The 11,524-nt window shown below is 40.2% G+C and overlaps 1 pseudogene; it reads right to left on the reverse strand.

Annotated features, from left to right (window-relative positions):
• Positions 1-4,400: 4,400 nt before the first annotated feature.
• On the reverse strand, positions 4,401-9,994 carry LOC118941999 (annotated as a pseudogene).
• Between the last annotated feature and the right edge of the window lie 1,530 nt (positions 9,995-11,524).

Raw genomic sequence — 11,524 nt, forward strand, 5'->3', positions numbered from 1 at the left:
CAGGGTTTGGTTGTCGGTAGCTGAAGTCATGGTGTTTGAGAATCATACTTTTTCCCAGAAGTTGTAAAGTTAATCAATTTAACAATATTTTTTATAGTATCATCAGATAATTATTTTTAGAAAATGATGTAGCATATTTTGATATGAACACAAGGTTCCATTATTACAAATCAATGGCTACTCTTTTTATATCATAGCTCTTAGCTAATGTAAAAATAGAGTTATATATTTAATAAGAAATGTATTTTTGATAAACACATTTCTACACAGATCACCAACTGAAGAAACACAATATTTTGGCCATTACAGTCATCATACAGTTGCTCGTGCATGGGTCTACCCGAGTTACCCGTGGCCCTAAAATGAATTCTCTGGCTGTCACAGTTAAACGAATTCGTGAATGAAGTGTTCAAGTCCAGATAGTGCACAAGGTGTATGAGACAGAGCCTTTGCGGTGACTATTCACTCACTGCTATATGCCTTCTTAACCATAATCCTTTAAACCCTGCTAACGACATATTTCACATCCCGGTGTCATGAAATCTCGAAGTTTTTACTATATTGAATATGACACTGAAGTTTACATGAATTCAATTTCAAAATATATTGTATAACCATAGATGCGACGGTAAACTAATCTAGCGCACAATAAAATATGCAATTATTTCAAACGAAGTTGTGCACTTGAATTATATTCACTTAGAACAATTCGGCTACCAATTTAATAAAAAACAAACGTCAGTAATACATCAGGGTATAATGGATTAAAAAATTAAAATAAATACTTTATTTTGCTAAATGTTTAGATTAACCTTTTAAATGGGAAAAAAGTGTGATATTAATTCGAAACGAAGGAAGAAGGATGCATGTATATGTTGATCTAAACATGCTGAACAATGTATTTTTATCACGATAATAAAATGCACAGTTTTAATGAGTTATAACATTCAAGGTCATGTCTTCCCAGAGAAGCAGAAACATCTGAATATGACAGCAACAATTACACAACCATAACAATTATATCATTAGAGTATAATGACATGAATTACATTATTATTGTTATTATTATTATCTTTCCCACAATAATAATAATACTTTTTAGCATTATCTTTCACATAATAATAATAGTAATGATTATTATTTACTACTACTAATAATAATAATCATAATTATTAATATTCTGGAACGAGATGGGAATTACTGTAGCTGGTCAAGTACTGATCTTTAAAGTGGTTGTGACTTGTGAGCATGATATACAGGCCTAAATGTGTCCCTACTGTATGTCAATGCTAAGGTTTCTAATAGTGTGAATATGTTTAGCAGTACATGTTCCTGACTGTCTCAGTATTGGTCATTAGGTTTGATTGGTGTGTGCCATGTTTCTCAGGGTTACCCCAGAGGAGAATAATTGTTTGTTGTGATATTGTAATGAAGCCCTCAGCTTCTCTTCAAGGTAATTACCCACTATGCCTGCCTCTCATCTTTGGTTAATCAGGCCTCCTGCTCAGTGCTCACTCAAGTCATCATAAAAGACACCAGGGGTGCAACTTTGGATTTAGAAGTGGGGGGGGATATTTTTATTTTATTTTTTAAAATCCAGTCAGATGAACATTCCAAACTGACTTCCCCTACCCATCCACTCGGAGGCGTCCTCATGGTCCTAAAGCACACCGCTGCCTCGTTTTGCATCACATTCCAATGATAAAACTGGTGGGGGACAAAAATACAATTTCGGAATGTGTGTGGGGAAGGGGGGACGACATGTCCCAAGTCAAATGTGCACCTCTGAAAGGCACACTGAGCCTTCCTCTCGCATGTATCCATTCTATCCTAGTGTCAGTTGGCAGACCGCTGGGCTGTAGGGGCTTCTGCCACCATGGCCAGCAATACACACATTCCCCTGTGTTACTGTAAAGAAGAATTTGACCCTGTCCATTGGCGGCAGCAGTGGGATGGAATCCCTAGTGGGGATCATATAGATGGACAGCCACTCTGCTGAGGAAGCTGCTTCCTGTCCATCCTGGGGCAGGCATTCCAAGCATGTGGCGGATTCCCGTCCCACATGGTAAATAATGGAGGCGTTATACAGTACAACATGCCAAGGTTCAAGCTGTGCTCCTGTGCCACACGTCTAGTTGGCCTTCTCTCCCACCCTGTGGCAACAGGAGATTACCATTTTGTCAGTGGACTACCAATCTCATTATTTTGCACTCAATGATGCCAATGATAAGCTGTAACTAACCAAACAAATTCATGCATATTATGGGTTGTTGACTCCAGGTCCATATTCAACTTTTTAGATATTCACAAGAGGTAGAGTTATAATTCGGGCCGATAATCTCTTGTATATTTTACTAATGTAGGTATTTAAATCTAATTTGACCTCTTTACTAATATGAAAATTAGCCTGTGATAAATAGTTTATTTTACACATTTGTGTGTCTGTGGTTGTGTTTCTTTATTCATAACCTATATAAGAATACCTAATAAAATGAAATGAATTAATGAATTACTTTCAGCAGATGAGGAATCTTGCCCCGGAGGAAACATCATCCACAGCGGGTGATGTGGCCGAGGGTCAGCAGGTAGTCCCTGGCCAGCGGATGGAGCAGGACCACTAGCATGAAGAGGAACAAGTCCAGGGAGGTGCAGAGGAACAGGACATAGCCCATGTCCAGCCTCTGAGTATCTATTCAAGTTTTGGATAACATTTTATTGTGGTTTTGGAACAGGTTGTGGAACATGGTGGCCAGCCCTGGTTGCATAATGAAGTTCACTCCCTTCAGCTTCAGAAACCCCAGCTGCACAAGCATGTTCAGGTCAGACATGTCCACAGACTCTGCTGAGACATGTGATTGGAAGTCAAAGTACTCCAGGGATGTGAGGTACCTTCCAGCAATGGGGTGGCAGGGTGGTTAGAGTGTTGGACTAGTAACCAGAAGGTTGTGAGTTCAAATCCCCAAGCTGACAAGGTACAAATCTGTCGTTCTGCCCCTGAACAGGCAGTTAACCCACTGTTCCTAGGCTGTCATTGAAAATAAGAATTTGTTCTTAACTGACTTGCCTAGTTAAATACATTTTTTAAATGTGATGCCCACATAGAAGTTGATCCATTTTGGCCGTGAGGCTGACGACAGACTGGAAGAATGGCCTCCAGCAGTCCTGGAAGGATATAGTTTGAGTAAGAAGCTGAAGGGCGAGGCCTGATTTTAGGGTGCTGTTGCTGCCAAAGATGATGGTATAAGGGGGTATCTAATGGAGGAAATGTTCAAATGGGTCAGCCCTTGAGGGAAGGCACTAAATATAAATGTCAAATCACGCTGGTCTCGACCTCACTGGGAGGAGGGAGAAAGTCTCATAAATGTACGCTCTTCAGCAAAGTGAGGTGGATGAATGCAGATGTGGTGATATGTAACATTAGGGTCTCCAAGCTGTCCAGGCCAAGGAAACTATTGTCTGTAATGTAAGAGATCATGTTTAATGTTAGGTCTAAGAAACTCAATTTACCCAGTCCCTTAAATGTTAAGTCTACAATAGTGGTTAAGCCATTGTTTCCTAAGTCTAGCCACTCCAGATTTCTCAAGCAACTGAAATGCTCTGAGGTGATGTTTGGAAAGAGACATGCAAGGACAATCTCTTCAGCCATGGGACAGGACTGCTCTGAGTGTCACAAAGTAAAATGAAGTGAGGGATACGTTAGATAGATACGTTTGAAAGAACTGTAACATCAGTGAGATTCTTCAAATAATGGATCTACTGTAGCCCTACTTGATGCTGCCACTATCTCTAGCAAAAATGGTGAGCTCCTTTATCCCCTGACAGTTTCTCACTGCAGACAGTGAGTAGTTGCCAAGTTTATGGTTCCTTAAATCAAGTTTTGTTATTGAGAGTTTGTGTACTGTCGCACAAACAGAACCAAAGGAAAAGCTTTTCTCTTCGAATTCAAAAGAACGCAATCTACTGATCCCCGACTGCAGAAGCTGTGTCTGTCAGTCATCAATGTCAGGCAAAATCAGAGCTGTGATGTTTTCATAGTATCTGAATGCACCCTTACTATATGACACGCTCATGACAAAGTCTACTTCTTGCAGACGATAGAAATAAGGAAATTCAAGAACAGCTCTGGTGTCTCAAAATGACTATTTCCTCTGAGTGAAAGGCTTGTTAATGACCAGGAGCACAACGTTCACTGGGGATGGGGAGGGCATGTCCCCCCCACATTTTGAAATTGCATTTTTGTCCCCCACAGTTTTATCATTGGAATGTGATACCAAACGAGGCAACGGTGTGCTTTAGGACCATGCGGACGCCTCCGAGCAGTCAGGTAGGCTGTTTGGAGTGTTTATCCAACAAAAAAATGATAATAATAAAAAATAAAAAAAAATCTCCCCCCTGATATTGACTATCCTACATAGTAAATCAGACATCTCCTGTGTACATTGGTAGACTGTGAGTTCCTTCAAAAGAGGGATCCCTCCCAAAGCATCTGGTCCATCACAGAAAGCCTGTGGTTCTCAATGGACAATGTCTCCAGATTAGTCAGGTCACTGAATGTGTTGGATGAAAGGGATGAATTGTAACACTTATTGGACTCACAGGACAGGTAGAAGGTCCTGACATGGGAGAGTCCCTTGAAAGTCACAGGGAGAATCCTGGGCAGACAGCCCCCTTTGTAAAGGCTGTCGATGGCATGGAATGGAGAGAAAGCGCCAGCCTGCAGCATGGATCCACTTCTAGAGGGTTTGGTAGTGAGACAGGACGATGGACAGGTTCAGTTTGAGGTCACATACATCCCAGCAAGCGGCACTGAAGTTGATGTCAGAATAGGCCATTTTAATAGATGTCCAATACTGATTGTCTTCTCATAAAGGATGCGTTTGTTACTCAACCAACCCCATGATCCCAAAATCCAAACCGCACAAAATCCCAAACAGAGCAAAGACCAACCTCAGTAGTAGAGACACTTACAGATGATGTTATGTTTGTTTTGTTTTTCCAAGGGAAATGATTTCAGGAATTGATTTCAGTTTCTGTTTCTATTCAGTTTAGTTTCATTTTATCCAGTGAAGGTCAGTTTATTCAATGACTGCAATTGCTCATTGACAAGCAGAATGCTTTATCCAATGGCATGAGACCCTGATGGGACTTCTTGTCCATAAATTGAAGATCTGGAGTTCTTCCACTGCTTTGCCTGTTTCCTGTGTTCTATCTTCTCTTTTTCTATCTATCGCTTTTTCTATCTATTCAGTCTCTGATATTTTTTTATATTGTTTGGACAGAGAGAGAGAGGCTGTTTGGCACAAATAAGGTTATTATTGCTCACCACTGTCTAACATCCCTTTCCACAGAGCACAGTCTGAGGACACCCTTGACTAACACTAACTTTTTTAGGCCCAGAACCATAAGTAACTATAGGCCCAGAACTAAGGTAACTGTGGGCCCAGAACTATAGGTAACTGTAGGCCCAGAACTATAGGTAACTGTAGGCCCAGAACTATAGGTAACTGTGGGCCCAGAACTATAGGTAGCTGTAGGCCCAGAACTATAGGTAACTGTAGGCCCAGAACTATAGGTAACTGTAGGCCCAGAACTATAGGTAACTGTAGGCCCAGAACTATAGGTAACTGTAGGCCCAGAACTATAGGTAACTATAGGCCCAGAACTATAGGTAACTGTAGGCCCAGAACTATAGGTAACTGTAGGCCCAGAACTATAGGTAACTGTAGGCCCAGAACTATAGGTAACTATAGGCCCAGAACTATAGGTAACTGTAGGCCCAGAACTATAGGTAACTATAGGCCCAGAACTATAGGTAACTGTAGGCCCAGAACTATAGGTAACTATAGGCCCAGAACTATAGGTAACTATAGGCCCAGAACTATAGGTAACTATAGGCCCAGAACTATAGGTAACTATAGGCCCAGAACTATAGGTAACTATAGGCCCAGAACTATAGGTAACTGTAGGCCCAGAACTATAGGTAACTATAGGCCCAGAACTATAGGTAACTGTAGGCCCAGAACTATAGGTAACTGTAGGCCCAGAACTATAGGTAACTATAGGCCCAGAACTATAGGTAACTATAGGCCCAGAACTATAGGTAACTGTAGGCCCAGAACTATAGGTAACTGTAGGCCCAGAACTATAGGTAACTATAGGCCCAGAACTATAGGTAGCTGTAGGCCCAGAACTATAGGTAACTGTAGGCCCAGAACTATAGGTAACTATAGGCCCAGAACTATGGGTAACTATAGGCCCAGAACTACCATGTAATACCTTTTCAGTAAAGACACACATTAACAGAGAGTTTCTACAGATATTTGTTTACCGTAAGGTTTAAGACAATAATTGTATCCATAGCTTAATTTTCCCATTCCATCCATATCCATATAATGTCACAATAAATCTTTCCCAACTAGATAATGTACATTGCCTGCATATTTGGTGAGCTTCAAACACAACATTTTAAAGAAAAATGACATGAAAATAAAACAAACTAACATTGTATGGTGTTAATTAGGCCTAGGTGTTCAGCACTCTTGTGCAGCATGTGTTTTGCATGTGTATGATGATGATGATGACTATGATGATGATGATGATTGGTTAATTGCAGGCAGGTTGTGATTGTAGTAAAATAACTTGTGCTGTGTGAGTGTCCATATTTCACAAGCTGAATTGAGAGGGGAATGGACAAGGGTGCCGGTGAGAGGCGTGTAATATGTTTAACTACGGTAAAGTAGTGTTTTGAGAATTGGTAATTGCTTACATCCCTCTCTGGCAACGGGGACACTGTCCAGAACTCAAGGTACACACGCAAACGCACACACATGTATGTGTTCTTGTGTAGCGTGTTTCAGGGCCTTCATGGCATAGAGCCAAAGCGTCACTCTGAAATTTCGAGGCATTGACTAACTGGCAAAAACAGTAGAAGAGAGGTTTTTTCTGTTGCAGAGATAAATGCATTCAACACCATAGTAAAATCACCCAGCCCTCTGTTTTGGACTCTAGATTATGCTCATAATTGAATATTCCACCTCAGAGTGGAGAGTGAGACAGTCAGACATAACCACAATACCACTTTTTGCATAAGAGGAACTTTTCAAACTCATAATATTTATTTGATAATGTTTTGACGACGTGGCAAGTCAGAACTATGAACCTCTCTCCAACATAGTCATTTAAAGACAGAGTGGATAAGGTTTCTTTTACCCTCTTACTTTTGCAAATTTTCTTTGAATAAATACGACAGCCTTTCAGGTCTTTCTATCTGAGCCATACCTTATGTGTGTCATAGGTTTGTGTACCATAACATGCCCACTTCTTAGAATCGTTTTTTTGTTTCAAGGAAATGGACACAAAAATATACAGAATTCTGTGTAATTATATGCAAAAGTTGATTTAAGTTTTGAAGGAAAAATGAAGAGAAAAAAAACTAGACAAGGGTCTATACGTGTTCACAAGGAGTGAGTGCCTGATGTTGTCTAGGGCAATCTAGCAGGCTGAATGGTTTGAATTTACTGCTCTACAACAGTAAAATTGTCCTAATCACTAGGTAAACAGATACTTCCCCTCCTATCAGAGCGCACCGGCAAATGGGAGAAAAAAACGTTCTCTGTTAATTGTTGTTTTCCTACTTATTCTGATTTAAAAACACCAGCATAATTATTTGTAAGTACCACTTTGATTTTGTGAATTTGTTTGAAAGAGACTTAAGGTGTTTCACTGAATTATTCACTTAGGTTTGGTTGTGAAGTTTGCTTGCAGCATTTTAAGTCACATTAGAAAGGAAAGCCGGGAGCTGGGTAGTGTTACATAGCTTTTGCTCTTTTTGAATGACCTGATTTTAATCTGACCTGAAATCCTGAAAACTTTTTCATCTTACCCTTACATAAAATAATATCTTTGAAAGCTATACCCACTCAATGAAATATATCATTTAATTTATTTATTCTACATTTACTATTTAATCACAATATTTAATCATGTATAATTTCATACGGTATATATATTTTTTTATTTCCCCCAAAATTATGGAAAAAAAATCTATAACATTAATTTAGATATTTTCTGCAACAAAACTATGAATCTGAGGAAGAAGAAAAGACACCAGGGTTAGATGGGCCAGAAGAGAAGGAAGCAACACGACTCAACTACCTGTGAACAGTGGGCTGCTCTCTCCTCTCCAGTGCTGGCTCCAGTTGTTTCACTGCATGCCGGTGGTCCGGGGGTGGTGTGCTGCTCTGGGTGTCCCGGGGCCTGGGGGCCTGGGGGTCTGGGCCCAGGACTGTGTGTAGGTCTGGGACAGGCAAGCCAGCTTCCACAGGTGCCTGGCTGGAGGACGGAGAATTGTTAGTAGGGAACATAGCAGGGCTTACTGGAAACAAGAAGACAGGCCACAGTCATTAATTACACTGGAAACACTCAAAATTGCAGGCCATTGAATTTCTCCAGCTCATGTGCCCATAGATGTCAACACTCACACGCATACTGAGACCTATTACAAATGGGTAGTGTTATGCATATTAAATGGGTGGTGTTATGCATGTCAAATGGGTGGTGTTATGCATATCAAATGGGTGGTGTTATGCATATTAAATGGGTAGTGTTATGCATATCAAATGGGTGGTGTTATGCATGTCAAATGGGTAGTGTTATGCATATCAAATGGGTGGTGTTATGCATGTCAAATGGGTGGTGTTATACATGTCAAATGGGTGGTGTTATGCATATCAAATGGGTGGTGTTATGCATATCAAATGGGTGGTGTTATGCATATCAAATGGGTGGTGTTATGCATATTACATGGGTAGTGTTATGCATATCAAATGGGTGGTGTTATGCATGTCAAATGGGTGGTGTTATGCATATCAAATGGGTAGTGTTATGCATATTAAATGGGTGGTGTTATGCATATCACATGGGTGGTGTTATGCATGTCAAATGGGTGGTGTTATGCATATTACATGGGTGGTGTTATGCATATCAAATGGGTGGTGTTATGCATGTCAAATGGGTGGTGTTATGCATATTAAATGGGTGGTGTTATGCATATCAAATGGGTGGTGTTATGCATGTCAAATGGGTGGGGTTATGCATATTAAATGGGTGGTGTTATGCATATCAAATGGGTGGTGTTATGCATGTCAAATGGGTGGTGTTATGCATATCAAATGGGTGGTGTTATGCATATTAAATGGGTGGTGTTATGCATATCAAATGGGTGGTGTTATGCATGTCAAATGGGTAGTGTTATGCATGTCAAATGGGTGGTGTTATGCATATTAAATGGGTAGTGTTATGCATGTCAAATGGGTGGTGTTATGCATATTAAATGGGTAGTGTTATGCATATCAAATGGGTGGTGTTATGCATGTCAAATGAGTAGTGTTATGCATATTAAATGGGTAGTGTTATGCATATCAAATGGGTGGTGTTATGCATGTCAAATGGGTGGTGTTATGCATATCAAATTGGTGGTGTTATGCATATTAAATGGGTAGTGTTATGCATGTCAAATGGGTGGTGTTATGCATGTCTGAATATAGGCACAAAGTTACATGTACTCTGTCTCGCAGACTATTTCCAACCTCTGCAAGTAATGGCAGACATTTTAATTCAATCTAGTCGGTTTCAATGATATGATGTTGCTTTTTAACACAAGTTAATGTTTGCTTGGAGGTCAAAATGGAATAAAAGTGTGCTTTCAAAAATGTGCTTTCATAAATATATAGCAGGGGATATTAAAGAAGAACTATTACTACCTCCAGTGATATAGTATTTGTTTCCAACATTGAAATGAAATTCATCATTGATAATCACACAGGTGATGTAGTATGTACTTCAGAATATTTTCTAATTAGGGGAAACATATTCAATGTCTGGTCTCCGCTGGTCATCAGTTAGACATCTACAGTATATCTTACCTCAAAAGCATGAAGCAGCGTGTCTCAGTCTCAGTCTTGGCCTGGTAGTGTGTCCAAGTACTGGCCTGCATAGTGCAGTGTAAGTAAAAATGATTTAATGTAGAGGGGTAGTGACTTTCTCTCAGAAACCAAATACTGGAGTATAGAGTTTCGGCCATATGGATTATAGTGTGTCTGTGTCTTGAAACTAATATCTGAGTATAGAGTATCCCGGTCAGTGCTAGAATACTGAAGTATAGTGTGTCTCATCGTATGATCTGGTGTTAGAAAACATTTGTCTTATATTGTGCACAGGGATCTAATGTTAGATTACACAGAGTTGTGATAGTCTGGTTTCAAAATATACTTACGTTATTAGTGCTTTGATTTAAGATCAAAGCACTAATACTCGAAGGCTCAGTTCACCACAGGTGTCTGCATGTGGTGTACTGTGAAATGATTTGTATTAATAAGTACGGATAGGCTTTTAGAGTGTGTTTGTTTGTTTATTGGTTCATTAGGGATGGAGTTACACTAGAATGAGCTCTGGCGTTCAACTAATATAATTATTAGGAAGATAAACAAGTACCACTTGTAGGCTATAATATCTTTCTCACCACCATTCACTTTTTTCTTTGTCATCCTTTCTCTCGCTCTCTGGTTGTCCCTGTCGCTATCATTTTCTCTTTCTCTCTCTCTCTCTCACTGGTTGTCTCTGTCGCTATCATTTTCTCTCTCTCTCTCTCTCTCTCTCTGGTTGTCCCTGTCGCTATCATTTTCTCTCTCTCTCTCTCTCTCTCTCTGGTTGTCCCTGTCGCTATCATTTTCTCTCTCTCTCTGGTTGTCCCTGTCGCTATCATTTTCTCTCTCTCTGGTTGTCTCTGTCACTATCATTTTCTCTCTCTCTCTCTCTCTCTCTCTCTCTGGTTGTCCCTGTCGCTATCATTTTCTCTCTCTCTCTGGTTGTCTCTGTCGCTATCATTTTCTCTCTCTCTCTCTGGTTGTCCCTGTCGCTATCATTTTCTCTCTCTCTCTCTGGTTGTCCCTGTCGCTATCATTTTCTCTCTCTCTCTCTGGTTGTCTCTGTCGCTATCATTTTCTCTCTCTCTCTCTGGTTGTCCCTGTCGCTATCATTTTCTCTCTCTCTCTCTGGTTGTCCCTGTCGCTATCATTTTCTCTCTCTCTCTCTGGTTGTCTCTGTTGCTATCATTTTCTCTCTCTCTCTCTGGTTGTCCCTGTCGCTATCATTTTCTCTCTCTCTCTCTGGTTGTCCCTGTCGCTATCATTTTCTCTCTCTCTCTCTGGTTGTCCCTGTCGCTATCATTTTCTCTCAATTCAATTCAATTCAATTCAAGGGCTTTATTGGCATGGGAAACATGTGTTAACATTGCCAAAGCAAGTGAGGTAGACAACATACAAAGTGAATATATAAAGTGAAAAACAACAAAAATTAACAGTAAACATTACACATACACATCTCTCTCTCTCTCTCTCTCTCTCTGGTTGTCCCTGTCGCTATCATTTTCTCTCTCTCTCTCTCTGGTTGTCTCTGTCGCTATCATTTTCTCTCTCTCTCTCTCTCTCTCTCTGGTTGTCCCTGTCGCTATCATTTTCTCTCTCTC

Source organism: Oncorhynchus mykiss, chromosome 20 (genome assembly GCF_013265735.2).
Source record: "Oncorhynchus mykiss isolate Arlee chromosome 20, USDA_OmykA_1.1, whole genome shotgun sequence".
NCBI lineage: Eukaryota > Metazoa > Chordata > Actinopteri > Salmoniformes > Salmonidae > Oncorhynchus > Oncorhynchus mykiss.